General features: G+C 50.9%; 1 protein-coding gene across 1 annotated transcript in view; it reads left to right on the forward strand.

Annotated features, from left to right (window-relative positions):
* The first annotated feature begins 3,379 nt into the window (after positions 1 to 3,379).
* GLI2 (GLI family zinc finger 2) overlaps positions 3,380 to 18,880 on the forward strand; it is a 101,443-nt gene continuing 85,942 nt past the window's right edge. Inside the window, 1 exon segment of the mRNA XM_075284704.1 lies at positions 3,380 to 3,505. The gene's annotated coding sequence lies outside the window, so the exon portion shown is untranslated.

Raw genomic sequence — 18,880 nt, forward strand, 5'->3', positions numbered from 1 at the left:
AAACCTCGCGTATTGTTTCGTGCGTCACCTCGGCAGAGCTGTGTGTCACCATAGTAACAGACTACAAATACGCCCGGTGTAGTCAGACCGCCGTCACATGGCGCAGGAGTCTGCAGTAAATCTTTCCGGGTGTTCAGCGCTCCGAATCCTCCGCAGAGACATAAAGGCGCCATCCAAGAGTGACAACTGATGACTCCACCGCTTAATGACTTATCCATGGACAACCCCTTTAAAGATGACCTTTCACCTCTCCACCAATTCAACTTCTTCTTTTTATCCTTTAATAGCCCCCCTCCACTGAAGTGGGCGTGTCAGGTGGGGTAAGTGGGCGTGTCAGGCACGAGCAGGCCAGCACTGAGTCACGCCCTCTTGCCTGTCCCAGTCTGACTCCACCCACTTGACATTAGAGCATCTCGTTTACATATCAGGCACCAAAACTAACTGCACTGATCAGCAGAGGGGCTCTTATTAAAGGAGAGAAAGGTGAAAGTGGTGAAAGGTTCTAGATTTCTGCAGCCACCACTAGGAGGAGCTCTAGAGCTTACTATATACTCTGCATACACTGCTGTATCCAGTATATAGACCACATCATGCAGTGAGCCCTGAGCTCCCCCTAGTGGTGGCTGCTTGAATCCTGTAACCACCACTAGAGGGCGCTCAGAAGCTTAGTACACACGGTCCATACACTGACATATACATACACTTATACCCCACCATGCCCTAAGCTTCTCAGCTCCCCCTAGTGGTGGCTGCTTAATCCTGTAACCAACACTAGAGGGCGCTCAGAAGCTTAGTACACACGGTCCATACACTGACATGTACATACACTTATACCCCACCATGCCCTAAGCTGCTCAGCTCCCCCTAGTGGTGGCTGCTTAATCCTGTAACCACCACTAGAGGGCGCTCAGAAGCTTAGTACACACGGTCCATACACTGACATATACATACACTTATACCCCACCATGCCCTAAGCTTCTCAGCTCCCCCTAGTGGTGGCTGCTTGAATCCTGTAACCACCACTAGAGGGCGCTCAGAAGCTTAGTACACACGGTCCATACACTGACATGTACATACACTTATACCCCACCATACCCTAAGCTTCTCAGCTCCCCCTAGTGGTGGCTGCTTAATCCTGTAACCACCACTAGAGGGCGCTCAGAAGCTTAGTACACACGGTCCATACACTGACATGTACATACACTTATACCCCACCATGCCCTAAGCTGCTCAGCTCCCCCTAATGGCGGCTGCCGGGACATCACGTAATCTCTTGTCAATGCTGAGGATTTGGAACTCTGTATCAGCAAAAAGCTCCAACAGCTCTAGAACTATATTAAGGAATGAATCAGCACAGATTGTTAGACTTGGTGGAAACATCCCGAGGGCCCCTCATTACTGCTCCTCCGGGGGCCACAGGTTGTCCATGGACTGCCTCATAATCACTTGAATGGGCCAGACGGGGCCGGGCCCCTGAGGCTGCAGAGCTGGCACTTTATATTGATGTTGTTGTATAGGGGGGGGAGGGGGTGGTTAGGCCCAGAGGGGGGCGATTTATCCGAATTTTACTGGGAATTTTTACGGCCGCCTTGTGATATTTTATGGCAGATTCTTGTGGCCACAGGAAGGGACAAGACAATCGGCTGTGAACTTGTGAGACGAATTGCATTAAATGGTCGATGTGACCCCTGTCTGGAAGCCGTGGGGCAAATGACCCAGTCCCGGAGGTTAAGTGACTTCCTCTGTGAAAGCGACTGCGGTCCCAAAGATGCTGAAATCCTGGGCCGCTGGACTAGTGGACAAGACTCCTATTAGTCACCACAGGGCACGTACTTATACATAGTAGTAATGTCCCTTCTTTTACATATTGACCAACCAGTGTTAGTCTTTACTGAAGTTCTGGCATTCTATTCATGGATCTTTCCCATCCAAAACCCCATTCATTTAGCCAGTGAGGCTCTTCAGAGGAAAATGCTCAAACCTTCCACAGCATATGACTGGGTAGATCTGATTTTTAGCATGGTAGTTCATTGCTTAGCATAGTGGCTCAGTGGTTCACATGGTGGCTCAGTGGTTAGCACAGTGGCTCAGTGTTTCACATGGTGGCTCAGAGGTTAGTACAGTGGCTCAGTGGTTAGTACAGTGGCTCAGTGGTTCACATGGTGGCTCAGTGGTTAGCACAGTGGCTCAGTGTTTCACATGGTGGCTCAGAGGTTAGTACAGTGGCTCAGTGGTTAGTACAGTGGCTCAGTGGTTCACATGGTGGCTCAGTGGTTAGCACAGTGGCTCAGTGTTTCACATGGTGGCTCAGCGGTTAGTACAGTGGCTCAGTGGTTAGTACAGTGGCTCAGTGGTTCACATGGTGGCTCAGTGGTTAGCACAGTGGCTCAGTGTTTCACATGGTGGCTCAGAGGTTAGTACAGTGGCTCAGTGGTTAGCACAGTGGCTCAGTGGTTCACATGGTGGCTCAGTGGTTAGCACAGTGGCTCAGTGGTTCACATGGTGGCTCAGTGGTTAGCACAGTGGCTCAGTGTTTCACATGGTGGCTCAGAGGTTAGTACAGTGGCTCAGTAGTTAGTACAGTGGCTCAGTGGTTCACATGGTGGCTCAGTGGTTAGCACAGTGGTTCAGTGGTTCACATGGTGGCTCAGTGGTTAGTACAGTGGCTCAGTGGTTAGTATTATTGCCCTGTAGTGCTGGGTTCCCGGGCTTGTGAGGGTCCTCCAGGGTCTTCGTTTCCTGCACTTCAATCCCCCATATTTATAGGATAATTTGGTTGTCAGCCATAACAGGGAGGGGGATGGATGAGAAGGAAATCCTTGTACATCGCCACAGTATAGGTTGGCTCTATATAAATTAGTGAAATAAATGCCCCCCCCCCCCCCCCCAGGTTGGAGACAACTTCTAGCAGATGTGATCAGATCGTCCTGTTACATCGATCACATTGGAGGCTGCAACAATGTGACGAGTTGATGGCACTTCCTATGAGCTGCTGATATTGGGGGCCCTGCAGGAATCCCCCCCCCCCTCCTCATCTACCCCAGGGTTAACCCCCTCAGCGCCGGAGCTTTAATGAGCCCCATTCCCATCCGGAGCAGCAAATGGATGAGGAGAGGGGGGAGAAGGTGGGGAGAGGGGGGAGCTGCAGGAGGAGGAGGAGGAGGGAAGATTGAAAACAGATCAGTCAGGGCTGAAGTAATGGGCTCAGATCATCTGACTCCAGCAGGGGGGGCGGGGGGAGGAGGAGGAGGCTCCAAACTTTATTCTGCATTCAACTTCCCCGGGACTCCGGCGCTGCCGACACCGCTCCGACTACCGGGGCCCCGACCGGACATCCCCCGAGCCTGGACCTGGAGCTTGTGGTCCCCTGTGACCTCCTGATACTGCGGGCCCCCAATGGATACTGGATGCTGGAAGCTCTGACCCCGGGCCCCCTGCGCCGCCTGACCCCGGGCCCCCCATGTCCGCCGGACCCCGGGCCCTGATCCAGGATTGTTACCCGGAGGTGAGTGCCCCAAATACTGGGGGGTGGGGGATGGGGTGTGAGTGACCCGAGACTTGCCATATGCCTCTCACCTATGCCCCTCACCATACATGTATACCCTCCATCATCCCCTATACATACCCCTATACATGTATATAACCCCATCATCTATACATGTATATATATATCACCCCCATCATCTATACATAGCTCTATACGTGTATCACCCCCATCATCCCTGGGCAGTGCCCCCTATTGGGGTATTTCTGTGCCCAAAGCAGAGGGCAGACAAAACCCTGGAGACAATTGTCACAATCCTCCTTTTATGTGCAGCACAATGATGGGCAGTAAAGCCGCTTCCAGTGTGAATAGAGCCCTGCAGCTCCGCTATTACAGCTGGCCAAAGAGTCCTTGGAAAGTTTATAGTCTGTAATGTCAGAAAGTGACTGGAAATAGTGAGGAGCCAAAAACTGCCCCAACCCAGAGCCTGCCCCATAACTGCCCCTATCCAGAGCCTGCCCCATAACTGCCCCTATCCAGAGCCTGCCCCATAACTGCCCCTATCCAGAGCCTGCCCCATAACTGCCCCTATCCAGAGCCTGCCCCATAACTGCCCCTATCCAGAGCCTGCCCCTATCCAGAGCCTGCCCCATAACTGCCCCTATCCAGAGCCTGCCCCTATCCAGAGCCTGCCCCATAACTGCCCCAACCCAGAGCCTTCCCCATAACTGCCCCTATCCAGAGCCTGCCCCATAACTGCCCCTATCCAGAGCCTGCCCCATAACTGCCCCTATCCAGAGCCTGCCCCATAACTGCCCCTATCCAGAGCCTGCCCCATAACTGCCCCTATCCAGAGCCTGCCCCATAACTGCCCCTATCCAGAGCCTGCCCCATAACTGCCCCTATCCAGAGCCTGCCCCATCCAGAGCCTGCCCCATAACTGCCCCTATCCAGAGCCTGCCCCATAACTGCCCCAACCCAGAGCCTGCCCCATAACTGCCCCTATCCAGAGCCTGCCCCATCCAGAGCCTGCCCCATAACTGCCCCTATCCAGAGCCTGCCCCTATCCAGAGCCTGCCCCATAACTGCCCCTATCCAGAGCCTGCCCCATAACTGCCCCTATCCAGAGCCTGCCCCATAACTGCCCCTATCCAGAGCCTGCCCCATAACTGCCCCTATCCAGAGCCTGCCCCATAACTGCCCCATACCCAGAGTCTTCCCACTGCTGAATGTCACCAAACCCCGAGCCTGTACTCAGAGTTTTGGAACTGTGACCTGCCTGTCCACAAACCCATAAACATGAGCCTGCCCCATAACTGCCCCTATCCAGAGCCTGCCCCATAACTGCCCCAACCCAGAGCCTGCCCCATAACTTCCCCAACCCAGAGCCTGCCCCATAACTTCCCCAACCCAGAGCCTGCCCCATAACTTCCCCTATCCAGAGCCTGCCCCATAACTTCCCCTATCCAGAGCCTGCCCCATAACTGCCCCATCCAGAGCCTGCCCCATCCAGAGCCTGCCCCATAACTGCCCCAACCAAGAGCCTGCCCCATAACTGCCCCAACCCAGAGCCTGCCCCATAACTGCCCCAACCCAGAGCCTGCCCCATAACTGCCCCTATCCAGAGCCTGCCCCATAACTGCCCCAACCCAGAGCCTGCCCCATAACTGCCCCTATCCAGAGCCTGCCCCATAACTGCCCCAACCCAGAGCCTGCCCCATAACTTCCCCTATCCAGAGCCTGCCCCATAACTGCCCCATCCAGAGCCTGCCCCATAACTGCCCCTATCCAGAGCCTTCCCCATAACTGCCCCTATCCAGAGCCTGCCCCATAACTGCCCCAACCCAGAGCCTGCCCCATAACTGCCCCAACCCAGAGCCTTCCCCATAACTGCCCCTATCCAGAGCCTGCCCCATCCAGAGCCTGCCCCATAACTGCCCCTATCCAGAGCCTGCCCCATCCAGAGCCTGCCCCATAACTGCCCCTATCCAGAGCCTGCCCCATAACTGCCCCATCCAGAGCCTGCCCCATCCAGAGCCTGCCCCATAACTGCCCCTATCCAGAGCCTGCCCCATAACTGCCCCATCCCAGAGCCTGCCCCATAACTGCCCCTATCCAGAGCCTGCCCCATAACTGCCCCATCCAGAGCCTGCCCCATCCAGAGCCTGCCCCATAACTGCCCCAACCAAGAGCCTGCCCCATAACTGCCCCAACCCAGAGCCTGCCCCATAACTGCCCCAACCCAGAGCCTGCCCCATAACTGCCCCAACCCAGAGCCTGCCCCATAACTGCCCTTATCCAGAGCCTGCCCCATAACTGCCCCTATCCAGAGCCTGCCCCATAACTGCCCCATACCCAGAGTCTTCCCACTGCTGAATGTCACCAAACCCCGAGCCTGTACTCAGAGTTTTGGAACTGTGACCTGCCTGTCCACAAACCCATAAACATGTCCCGTACCCAGAGTCTCCCCCAACGCCTCATCGCCAGAGGTTGCTCTTTTACTAGATGTCAGACAATTTACCAGGTACCTCCCCCATACCCATAGTCTCCCCCATACCCTGCCCCGTACCCGCAGTCTCCCCCATAATGTCCCCCTTGCCCACAGTCTCCCCCATAGTCTCCCCCATACCCACGGTCTCCCCCATACCCTGCCCTATACCCGCAGTCTCCCCCATACCCATAGTCTCCCCTATACCCTGCCCCATACCCGCAGTCTCCCCCATACCCACAGTCTCCCCATATCAAATCAAACAAGCTTTATTGGCACGTCTGAACAGATATTTGGCATTGCCAAAGCTAGTAAAGTGGGGGAGGGGGGGAGTTGGATTCGGGTGGGTGAGTGGTGGGTATGGGGGGGGGGGGGGCGGGTGGTTTGGGGTATAACAGTCCGTGGAGTCTCATCTTCCTCTTGTTTGGTGACAGCTGGACACGTATTGGTCTATTCTCTATAGTTGGGTTCAGTAAATTCTAGTGGTTGGAAACAATCTTTATGCACAAAACAGAACCCAGAAATCTGCTGTGTGTGAACGCGCGCCTACAATTGTATTAGGAATTACTTTGTGCGCACATTAGATTCTATCAGTGTTACGGAACGTGCAGGACTCTGTTGTGGGCGACCGATGCCGTAATAACCTCACAAGATAAACCCGGAGAAATCTCCGTATTTGGTCTTTCCAGTCCTGGTGCAGATTTACGTGATATAAGAGCAGTCGCCATTATTGACCGGGGACGTCGCAATTGTAGCGATACATGTAAATATGGCTGAAGGCAGTGGCTACTATAAAAGCTAGTTCTCTTCTGTGGTATCCGTCATGTTATCTGCTCCCCCCACACACACACACTACTCCAGCAGTGAAGGTGTGATGTCTGGATTGCTCCTCAGGGCAAGAGACTGGAGGAAGGACTGAGGGTCAAGTCTGGAGCTGGAAACCTCCAAGATAGAAGGAAAGTCATCCAGGGTGAGGAGGAGCATCAGAGACTATAACATCCTGCACCCTGAGCCCTGCTCACAGGTTAACTCTGTAACTGCTGCTGTAACTCATCCACATAGTGCGAGGATCCTGGGGCTGGGGCTGGATCCTGGGACTGGGGCTGAGGATCCTGGGGCTGGATCATGGGACTGAGGATCCTGGGGCTGAGACTGGAGCTGAGGATCTTGGGGCTGGTGCTCAGGATCCTGGTGCTGGATCCTGAGGCTGTGGATCCTGGGGCTGGGGTTGCGGATCCTGGGGCTGGGGTTGCGGATCCTGGGGCTGGGGATCCTGAAGCTGGGGCAGCGGATCCTGGGGCTGGGGTTGCGGATCCTGGGGCTGGGGTTGCGGATCCTGGGGCTGGGGTTGCGGATCCTGGGGCTGGGGTTGCGGATCCTGGGGCTGGGGTTGCGGATCCTGGGGCTGAGGATCCTGAAGCTGGGGCAGCGGATCCTGGGGCTGGGGTTGCGGATCCTGGGGCTGGGGTTGCGGATCCTGGGGCTGGGGTTGCGGATCCTGGGGCTGGGGTTGCGGATCCTGGGGCTGGGACTGCAGATCCTGGGGCAGCGGATCCTGGGGCTGGGGTTGCGGATCCTGGGGCTGGGGTTGCGGATCCTGGGGCTGGGGTTGCGGATCCTGGGGCTGGATCCTGGGGCGACGGCACAAGTCTCTTGTTTGCATTGAAGCTGTTGCTGTTAAGAACATTTTGTGCGGGGATTGGGAGTTTGTGAAGAAAGTTTGTTTTAGACTTAATCCTGAACAATCTGGAAGTGAAAACAGGATGGATGTGACGGCTGCAGGCAGGGTACAAATGAGCCCAGAGCGAGCGGGAATCACAGCCAGCGGGAGGGGGGTATATGTTTCCAAAGTTTCCTATAAGTTCTGCAGCGAGTTATAAATGTGCAGGAAATAATTGTGATATTTGTGTTTATCGTCTTCTAGAATCGCTATAAAAGGGAATATTTACTGCGCCAAGTCCAGATACAGAGGGAGGTGACATAAATACAAATATCTGCGGCTTCTAATCCATGTAATATGGCAACAAGCCAGGCTGAGACATTGTCACTGATTATAGGGGCCCCGGGCTCCTGTGCTGCACTGTGTCTGCTACATTCAGGGTACTCTGATTATAGGGGCCCCGGGCTCCTGTGCTGCACTGTGTCTGCTACATTCAGGGTATCAGGGTACTCTGATTATAGGGGCCCCGGGCTCCTGGATTTTATTCTGTTTGTTCCTTTTTCTTCTGGTGGTGCCAATAGAGTATGAGGAAGGGAAATTGTGCAGCCCAGAGCTTATATCTGACTACAGAATAGGAAGAGCCCGAGAAATAATATTCTAGTCACCAACATTTATAACTGGGACAGCAGCAAATCTATAGGAAAGGGGCCGAGTGTGAGCCCTGGAGCTCCAGAGGGGGTGTAAAGATCAGCAATAGCTCTGCAGGACTGTACAGAGCAACAGGTGTGGGGAGCGTTCACACTACAGTCAGTGTCCGACAGGTAGTGTCCGCTACTAGTGTGCGCTCAAAATCTGGCACGGACATTAGCAGCGGACACTAGCTGTGTCCGTGACACCTGTCATTTATTTAAATGGGCATGGGGTGTGTTCTTTTGCACTCCGTGCCCTTCCTTCACTGTCCGCATGTAAAGATGTCCGACTTTTCAAGCGGACAGAAAAACCCAACATGTCAGACACTTTAGCTCGGTTCTCTCGGGCCCAGAAATGTTGGCTTTTGCTGTCTCATGTCTCCGCTGTGTTGCTGGTCTCGGATCGCTCCACGTGTTGTATGATCAGGCTTCGCTCTTCTGATGGATATATATTGTTTAACTAGTGCGCTCGCTGTCGCGGTTTCAGGATTGGTCTTAAATACACAAACTTGTGGCTTTGATTCCAGGCTGGGCCGCAGGGAGCTGAGCCGGTGAGATGTGATGGAAATCCTCTCCATGTCTGATTGATATTAATCGCGGCTTCTTTACTTCCCCCCTCGGCTGCTTTGTTGATTCCCTTATATTGAACCCCTATATCTGCCTATAGAATAGACCTCCCATGAGATGCTTAAATATTCACCCTCCGCCAAGATGTCAATGACATGAGTGACTACTAATACGACTGCCACAAGGCTTCTACAGGAAATGTGTCCAGCTTTCCCGGGCTCCTGAGTGACAACTAATATGACTGCCGTGCAGCTCCTGTAGGATAAAGTCTCCTGATCCTTCTCCTATTCTTACATCCGGGACCCGCCATTCAGAGCTAAGGCTGTATTCACACCTGGTAGATTTGCTGCAGATCTTTCTGCGATTGTTGCATTTACTCCTCGGTCTGTGCAGCTTGTACCATGCGGTGCGCAGGGGGGGCGGCGTTGGTTTCCCCTCCAGATAACCATGCGGGTTGGCAGTGATAATAGGGGCTGGTATTTTGGGGCTTGAGACCTTCTTTAGTCATTTTCCTGTGGAATTCTAAAAATTTGCTGCGCTGCAACCTGATCTGTGATGAGTCTGGAGCAGCGGGGGATCGGACGCCGGCTCTGTTACGAGCTCCGCAGAATGCTGCCTCGGGTTTACAAGGTCTTTCCATTTTACATATCCCGATTATTGTCCCGTCCACATTCCTGACCGTTCCGCTGGCCTTGGGGTGGAATAGAGCGGGAAGCCATAAAATGTGACGCCATCATTCCCAGAACTGCCGTGTGGCGCCAAAAAGACTGCAACGGTGAGCGAGAGTTGGCGATTTCTTCCTTGTTTCCAATCTCATATGACGCCATGATGGAACCTTTAATGACAGGAATGTCGGAGTCATCGTTATATAGCAGACGGTACGGTCAGGTGACTGAGTACGCCGCACCTGAAACGTGTCACTAGGCCGTCTATGATGTCACAGGGCAGCCATTATGACCCTATAAAAGCTGCTGTCACCCCATCCTGTGCGCCATCTGGGAATGTGCCCCCCACCCCTAGTGATTGCAGTGCTGTGACCCTTCAGACCTCCAGTCTTGCCCTGTTTTTGGGAGGGGGTTACCATTTTCTGTGCATATGTTTGGAAGCTCATGATTGTCCCTGAGGTCTTCTAAAAACTTGAATAGACTTGCAAGGTCCTCATGACATCACCTCTGAGGCACGTTCAAGTCAGGCCATTAAAAGGTTCCCAAGATATCAAATCACCAGCAGACGTTATCCATACGGAGCCCCCGCGCCTGCCCGGAGCCTTAAAGTGGCCGCGCACCGAACAATGGAACCCTCTCTGCGTTACTGCCACAATGTATCAAAAAGTTAGAAGATGAGATACAAGAAGCTAAGAATTACTGAGACGTCTGCGGCAGCCGAAACGTCTTCTGTATCTCGGAGATTTTCCATCTCGGACTAAAGTTTTCTGATTCCACTTTCTTACAAATTCTGTCGTTATATTGACTTCTAGAATCTTCCACTATGGACAGGTCTGTGACTCGCTGATGTTCTTTGGGTTTCAGTCGCCGCCATCTTAGTAAACTGGAACATTTATTGCTTATATTCAGCCCATTCTCACCATCGTAGTCGAACAGCTGAGGGTTTGTTACAGTTACATCCAGTCTAGACAATGCCCTATAATGTAATAAACCACCGGCCAGGAGAGAGGTTTGTGCCGCTCATGTATCTCGCACATAATACACATGGGTATGTGGCTCTCTGACAACTCACATTTTACAGGGTTTTTTTTTAAATTTAGAGTAGACAGGAGGGAATGAGTCCGCCCGGTTCCAGTTTCAGCGATCTGTCCGCCATTAGAAAACATTGGGTGAATTTTATTTCTATATTTTAGATTTACTTCCAAAGCAAAAATTTGGTAAATTAATTCATTGCCAGTGTTCGGCGGACTGGGGATTTCATTTATTTTTTGCAAATGGGGCTGAACAAATTTTAATCCTGACTCAGGGACAGATCAGTCTGAGAAGTGTCCTGTGCAAAGTAATACCACACATACAGGGCAAATATATTATGGCTATACAGTGCTCCTATACTACATGATACCCATATACTATGGCTATACAGTGCTCATATACTATATACTATGGCTGTACAGTGCTCCTATACTATATGATACCCATATACTATGGCTATACAGTGCTCATATACTATATACTACGGCTATACAGTGCTCCTATACTACATGATGCCCATATACTATGGCTATACAGTGCTCCTATACTACATGATGCCCATATACTATGGCTATACAGTGCTCATATACTATATACTATGGCTGTACAGTGCTCCTATACTATATGATACCCATATACTATGGCTATACAGTGCTCCTATACTATATGATACCCATATACTATGGCTATACAGTGCTCCTATACTATATGATACCCATATACTATGGCTATGCAGAGTTCATATACTACCTCTATACAGTGCCATATACTTGTGCTATGCAGAGTTTATACACTACCACTACGGTACCACTACCAGTATACAATGTCCATATATTACTGCTATACAGAGTCCATGTACCAATGCTATACAGTGCCTTTACACTACAGTTGTATAATACTAAGGCCTTACAATGTTCATACAGAGAGTATATGGTGCCCCTATACTATGACTATGTATTGCTCATATACTACCACGATACATTCCAATATACTACTGTTATACACTGTTCATGTAGTACTGATATATATTGCAGCTATACAGTGATCATAGGGCTGTGCCTGGGAGACGTAGAGTAAGATGGCGCCACGACAGACATGTAGGACACTGTGGGTATTACAGGCCCCGGGGCAGTTGCCATATCCCCCCGCTATAATATGGTCCTGACATTTGCAGGCAGAGTCTTGTGTATCAGAATGTGACCGTATTCTCCTTGGTACTGATGGGAGAGAAGTCTCTGTGGTTGCTGCTTCATCTGATGGGATTTTACTACGTTTTATACATTTAGTTACAGTTTTTGTTACATTTTGTTCCAGTTTTCCTTCTATTTTGGTCACATTTTCTACATTCTGCTCCGTTTCGCTGTTTGCGTTCCGTTTATTTCTGCAGATTTCGCGTTTTATGTTCGTTTCTAGATGAAATCTGTTTTTTTTTTTGCAAACATAAAAAACCTCCAAGAACCTGCATCAATAATTTTTCCCATCAAGGTTTACAAGGCGATAAAGCTGCAGAAAGTTGCAGATTGTGGCTGAATAAAAGGTGTCGTTGAGATTTGGAGGCTCCTGAGCCGGGGGCCAGAACCTTCCTCTAAATATTATTTTGCAGCGTAGCCGAGGGCGGGATCCGGGTCCCGAGTTATAAACTGGCTCTTTCATTGTGCGAGAATTCCGGAGAGGAGGGAAAAAAAAGATATTTTTTCAGCGCGCTGCATGAAAGGGAATTTAAACAAATATTGTGCTCCCTGCGATCGCCGGTGCCAAAAAATAAAGTAAATAGGGGCCAGTAATCCAAAATATACAGCGAGCGAGGGGCGGGCGGGGGGGCAGCGCTCACCCTCACAGCTTTACTTCATTCAAGTCACAGAAAGAGATTGTAGAAATCCACTGGATTCTCGGGTTGTGATCATTAATAATACGGACGTCGTACTCCGGGCGGCGCTGACCGACGGCGAGATAGAGGAGCGAATGTGTGGCCTGCGGTCATCTCCAACCCCCCAAGTCTGTGTACACAGAACACGCAAGACGTCTCGCCCAGACCGTACAATAATATGGAGCCGCGCTGGATGGGAATGTGGAAGACGTCTCCGAGACTGTATCACATATCGCAGGATTAGATACAGCAAACAAGGGATGTGGAGACACATTGGTGGGCCCAGTGCAAAGGATTCATGTGGCCCCCCCATCAGGAGTCTCAAACATTAACCTGCCCCCCATCAGCACCCCCAGACACTAACCTGCCCCCATCAGCACCTTCAGACATTACCCTGCCCCCCATCAGCACCCTCAGATATTACCCTGCTCCCTCATCAGCACCCCCAGGCACTAACCTGCCTCCCCATCAGACCTGTCAGACATTAAGCTGCCCCCCATCAGCAGCCTCACACATTACCCTGCCCCCCATCAGCACCCCCAGACACTAACCTGCCCCCCATCAGCACCCCCAAACACTAACCTGCCCCCATCAGCACCCCCAAACACTAACCTGCCCCCATCAGCACCCTCAGACATTAACCTGCCCCTGTGGCTCCTCTGACATCAATCCCCCCCCCCCATGGCTCCTCAGATACTACCCTCCCCTGCTCAACCACAGAGCTACATGATAACATTCTGCCTGCAGCCACCACTAGGGGGAGCTCCGGAGCCATCCGCATACATCTAGATATGATCTGAATACTAACAGCTCTGCCAGCAGCTCCTGAGCTCCCCTAGTGGTGGGTGCAGTAGTCAGAATGCTATCATGTAACTCTATGGCTGAGCAGAGAATTTGGAGCTCTGTATCAGAGAAAATCTCTGTAATAAAGATACGATAAGGAACTGACCGACACAAAACCATGACGTCAATACAGACCTTGTACTTGAGGACATTTATAATAAGACCTCGTTCACACTTGTGTTTTCTGTGCAGCATTTACTATCAGGTTTCCACTTCTTCTGTGATTTGAATTTAATGACCAGAAAGTAATCACCGGAGTAAAACCCTGCAGTGTGAACATAGTCGTAGTCCGGCCGCACATCTCTAGATCCGGAGTCTCCTGGGGTCGGACGTTTGGCAGCTTTGCCCGGAGTCCTTTCTGCGGTTTCTTTACGTGCCGCCGCCGGTCCTGCGAGGGGTAATGACTTAATTGGGCCTGTTTAACCCCTGAGTGGCTGGTAAATATTTGAGCCCTCTTTTTTTTTGGCTGGGGGTTGTTTCAGTGTGACTGTCAGTATCTGCTGCTGGGGATTAACATGAGAATAAAGCGGCTGTCACTGCCATTGTCCAGGCTGTAGAGTCCCAGCGGTTACAGAGAATGGGCCACTGAATCTAAAGAACTGACGCTCTATTCAGTGACTGCCTGTTCCCAGAGCGCCGGCGGTTATACCCACAGATACTGCGCACCACGGACACCCCGCACCACATATACCCTGCACCACGGATACCCCGCACCAGAGATACCCCGCACCACGGATACCCTGCACCTCCATATAACATTGCACTCATGTCTGATCACTGATGATGATCTGGATGTGTTCACACTGATGCGACAGCCGCCGCCCGTTACTTTGAATGATATCTATTGGTTATTTCCCAGATAAGCGTCGCCGGAGGCTTTAGGCGTCCATTTGTCTCCCTCCCCACTGATTTGGGACAAGTTTGGCCACCATTACAGGCTGCCCAGGTGCACTGGCCTGGCAGTCGCGTTTTTTTTCTATTTTCGTCAGGTATTTGTATGGCGGCGGTGGCTGATACCTGATACAATAGCTCGCCACGGCCTGCGTCGTCCATTATGATAATTTAATTGGCCGTGACAGTGACTCCCCAGTGAAGGGGTTTTTGCGGCTCTTCTGTTCCCTGACTACATGATGAATTGCGTGCGCTTACACATTTGTGCTGCGCCCTGATATCCGGGATCTGCTCTGCATTATTAGGCTTCTGCCTCCTTTAACCCTTTGCGGGCCGCCCTCGCCCCGGGCCGCAGGCTACCAGTTAAGCTGTTTTCTTAGTAAACAAGAGGAGGCTGAAGAGCTCTCAGGACAAGTAGCCGCTCTCTGCGCTGGCACAATGCGATAAGTCACATCCAGCGGGGACGGCGGCGGTGGCGGCGCGGCCTGGAGGACACTTGTGTTAAGCTGAATTGATTGAATTTTAATGGCTATTAGCGGCCATGAATAGCAATGATTTTATGGGGAGTCTTGTGCAGGCTCGACATTAACAAGCGGAGAGGGGCCATTGTGCAGCTGTTGTGGCTCTGCCGATTCCTGCGCTATGGTTAACCCTTTCAGCCTGTTTCTTCTACGTGATGGACCAAAGAGGCCGCGCACTTCTCATATCTCGTGTCTTCCATGAAATGTCAGGGCTCGGCCTGGAGCAGAATAATGGCTACTGTAATAATCTGCTAGATCAATACCGACAACTCCAACAACTTGGCCCGAATATCTGCAACATTGTTGCCACATTTGTACCCCTTGACTGTGTCCATCGGGACCCCGATAATCCGCTTTTATTATCTTATTCATTTGCATCCTAAGACGCCCCCCTCTGGCTGCTAACAGCAGGAAAATAGCTGAGGACTTTATATAAGTGAATTAGGACTGTTCTCCACCTCCTCCATCCCCTTCGTTAGCCGCCGCTCCACCGACTCCAGCAAAGTTGGAATGTTTCCTCTCGCCCTTACCGTTCCTCAGCAATTGGTTGTGTTCGTTTCTGTTGTCAGGTGGGCAGTCCCAGACGACTAGAGGACCGCCCACCTGACAGTAGAGTGCCAAATCTGCATATAAGCTGCTGAAGCTAACTACTGATTGCTCAGGAACGGTAAGGGTGAGAGAAAAAATTCCAACTGCACCAGGATCGGTGGAGCGCCGCCTATTAAAGAATGTGGAGAGTTGGATTTGGTGGAGGCGCCGAGAGGTCCCCTATAAATACAAGTCTGAGCCTGTGATTTTTTTTTCCTGTGTCCTCCCACATCTTCCTGTCTGTGGTATAGCACGGCTCATCCTAAGCAGCCTGTTTCATGAGTATAATACCAGAACTGCAGTGGAAACTGACACATAGAATGGAAAAGGAAGTGACTATGATGATGCCTGTCAGTGTGTGTGGAAAGTTGGGTGATCCTCGCTGCCCCAGTGAGTGTGGAGTAGAGTCTTGAGTCCAGGAGTCCTCTGAGGGTGGAGCGCGATGTGTCGGTTTCTTCCATACGTTTCTTGGCTGGCGGTTCCTGGCCGGCGTCCATGGCTGCCCACGCACATACCTCGCTCCTCTTACCCGCCTTCTTTCTCCACATCCTTCTTCCTTTTTGTGATTTTTAGAAGGATTTCTGAACCAGCCGTGTGAAGCAGATATAACCTCCGACCAATGTCCCTGAAGTTTTGGGGGGCTGTGGAAGGTCCATCCCTAAATACCACATTGTGGGGACTTGTCGGCTGGTGGGGTGTTAGTTCTATCCTATGGAGGGGATTCTAAGGCTCAGGTCAGGGGCCCCGGGGTCCTCGAGTCGCTCCATCCTGACATTAGTGATAATCAGATATTACCTTGTGTCCCGGACAGTGAGCCGTCCTGCAGGGTAAAGAAAGGCGATCCCTCCCATACAAAACCCTCCATGTGCTGTGATGAGAAGAAAAATAAGGCCCCGATTTCGTAAAGTCATGTGACAATCCAGAGGCAGCCATTGTCATGTGGGTGTGGCCTGGGTGACCCCTCCCTGTTCTATGGCAGACGTTACATGTAGTCAGTGACCAGAAGTTCTGAATGTTGTGCCCCATGTCTGGGGGTCTCTGTGCCCGCTGGGGCCCTTACCGCTGACCCATGTACATGGATCTGAGGGGCCCGGGCCCCGGCAGGGACTTGACAGCGACAATCTCAATCATTCATTGTATCAATGGATCCTTTCATAAGAAGCCAGAGCTAAATATAGGGGCGGAAAATCAGGGCTCGCCGGGGTCAGAGGTTAAGGGTCATGACATTACAAGTCTGGGGATGAAACGCAGACCAAGAGCAATAACTGCCCTGGAGTAAAATATACAGCTGTATCACACACGGTCAGCTTAGATACAGCTCAGCAGGCAGTATCATACATGGTAGGATTAGATACAGCTCAGAAAACGGTATCATACATGACAGGCTTAGATACACCCTGGTTCAGTAAAACAATATAACACATGGCCTGCTTAGATACATCCTTGCTCAGTAGCACAGTATAGCACATGGCAGGCTTAGATACAGCCTGCCTCTGCAGTTCCTGGAGATTATGTTATATATTGTAGCACAGCAGCACAGACCCCTCCTGTCCTGTTTGTTACATTGTATCAGTCTGGAGTCCCAGAATATCCCCCCCATCTGATGGATAAAACTGTGACGATCCCTCAGCTGTGTTAGGTCCGGCCTCTGCGTGTTATGCCCCTGTTCTCACACAGCAGTTGTGGCCCCCGCAGTTTTACCCTTTGTGGATCGGCCGTTTTGGTTTTGGGTCCCACTTTCTTCCTTTTATGGTGCGAGGCTCCCAGCCATTGTGGGGGGGTCTGCGGTTCTATGAGGAGGGGGATAATGGTGAGTAATCTGGGGGATCACTGAGTCACATCAGGAGGGTTCAGGAGTTCAGATCACACAGTGCAGTAATAGTACAGGCCGGCGCCCAGCTGCATCTTTTTATCTCCCCCCCCCCCCCCCCCCCATGGTCTGAGACAGGAAACAGGGGTGTCAGTGTAGCCGCCCCCTCCCCGGCCCCCCTGTCCTGAGGGGCTTCCCTGCACTCCTGTGGCCCCAGGAAATGACTGTCCTGTCTGTAGCAAGAAAATCCAGAACTCAGCAAGTCCCTCTGATCCCCAAATCTGTGAGAAACGGCATGGTGGATGTCACAGGAGAGAGAGAGAGTGAGAGAGAGAAGAGAGAGAAAGAGAGAGACAGAGAGAGAAAGAAGAAGAGACCAAGAGAGAGAGAGAAGAAGAGAGAGAGAGAAAGAGACAGAGAAAGAGAGAAGAAGAGAGAGAGAGAGAGAGAGAAGGAGAGAGAGAGAGAAAGAGAGAGAGAGAGTGAGAGAGAGAAGAGAGAGAAAGAGAGAAAGAAGAAGAGACCAAGAGAGAGAGAGAAGAAGAGAGAGAGAGAAAGACAGAGAAAGAGAGAAGAAGAGAGAGAGAGACAGAGAAGAAGAGACCAAGAGAGAGAGAGAGAGGAAGAGACAGAGAAAGAGAGAAGAAGAGAGAGAGAGACAGAGAAGAAGAGACCAAGAGAGAGAGAGAGAGGAAGAGACAGAGAAAGACAGAGAAAGGAAGAGAGAGAAGAAGAAGAGAGAGAGAGAGTCTTCATATCCCGGCAGTGGATGCATCTCGTGTATGATGAAGAAAACATCTCTTCATATCTCAGGTGCATCCCCGGCCGGGCGGCTGCACAATACACTGCACGGGGCGTAATCTGGTGTAAGGTAGAAAATAGTTGCAAATTTTAGGACAAAATTCAATTTGACCAAAAATATTTAAACTTTTTTGTGTCTTGTAAGTCAGATAACAAGAGGGAAATATGCAAAAAGTCTGAGAGAGCTCAGTATACAGTATCACACAGGATAGGATTAGATACAGCTCAGTATACAGTATCACACAGGATAGGATTAGATACACAGCTCAGTATACAGTATCACACAGGATAGGATTAGATACCCAGCTCAGTATACAGTATCACACAGGATAGGATTAGATACACAGCTCAGTATACAGTAACACACAGGATAGGATTAGATACACAGCTCAGTATACAGTATCACACAGGATAGGATTAGATACACAGCTCAGTATACAGTAACACACAGGATAGGATTAGATACACAGCTCAGTATACAGTATCACACAGGATAGGATTAGATACACAGCTCAGTATACAGTATCACACAGGATAGGATTAGATACACAGCTCAGTATACAGTATCACACAGGATAGGATTAGATACACAGCTCAGTATACAGTATCACACAGGATAGGATTAGATACACAGCTCAGTATACAGTATCACACAGGATAGGATTAGATACACAGCTCAGTATACAGTATCACACAGGATAGGATTAGATACACAGCTCAGTATACAGTATCACACAGGATAGGATTAGATACACAGCTCAGTATACAGTATCACACAGGATAGGATTAGATACACAGCTCAGTATGCAGTATCACACAGGAGAGGATTAGATACACAGCTCAGTATACAGTATCACACAGGATAGGATTAGATACACAGCTCAGTATACAGTATCACACAGGATAGGATTAGATACACAGCTCAGTATACAGTATCACACAGGATAGGATTAGATACACAGCTCAGTATACAG

Source organism: Leptodactylus fuscus, chromosome 8 (assembly GCF_031893055.1).
Source record: "Leptodactylus fuscus isolate aLepFus1 chromosome 8, aLepFus1.hap2, whole genome shotgun sequence".
Lineage (NCBI taxonomy): Eukaryota > Metazoa > Chordata > Amphibia > Anura > Leptodactylidae > Leptodactylus > Leptodactylus fuscus.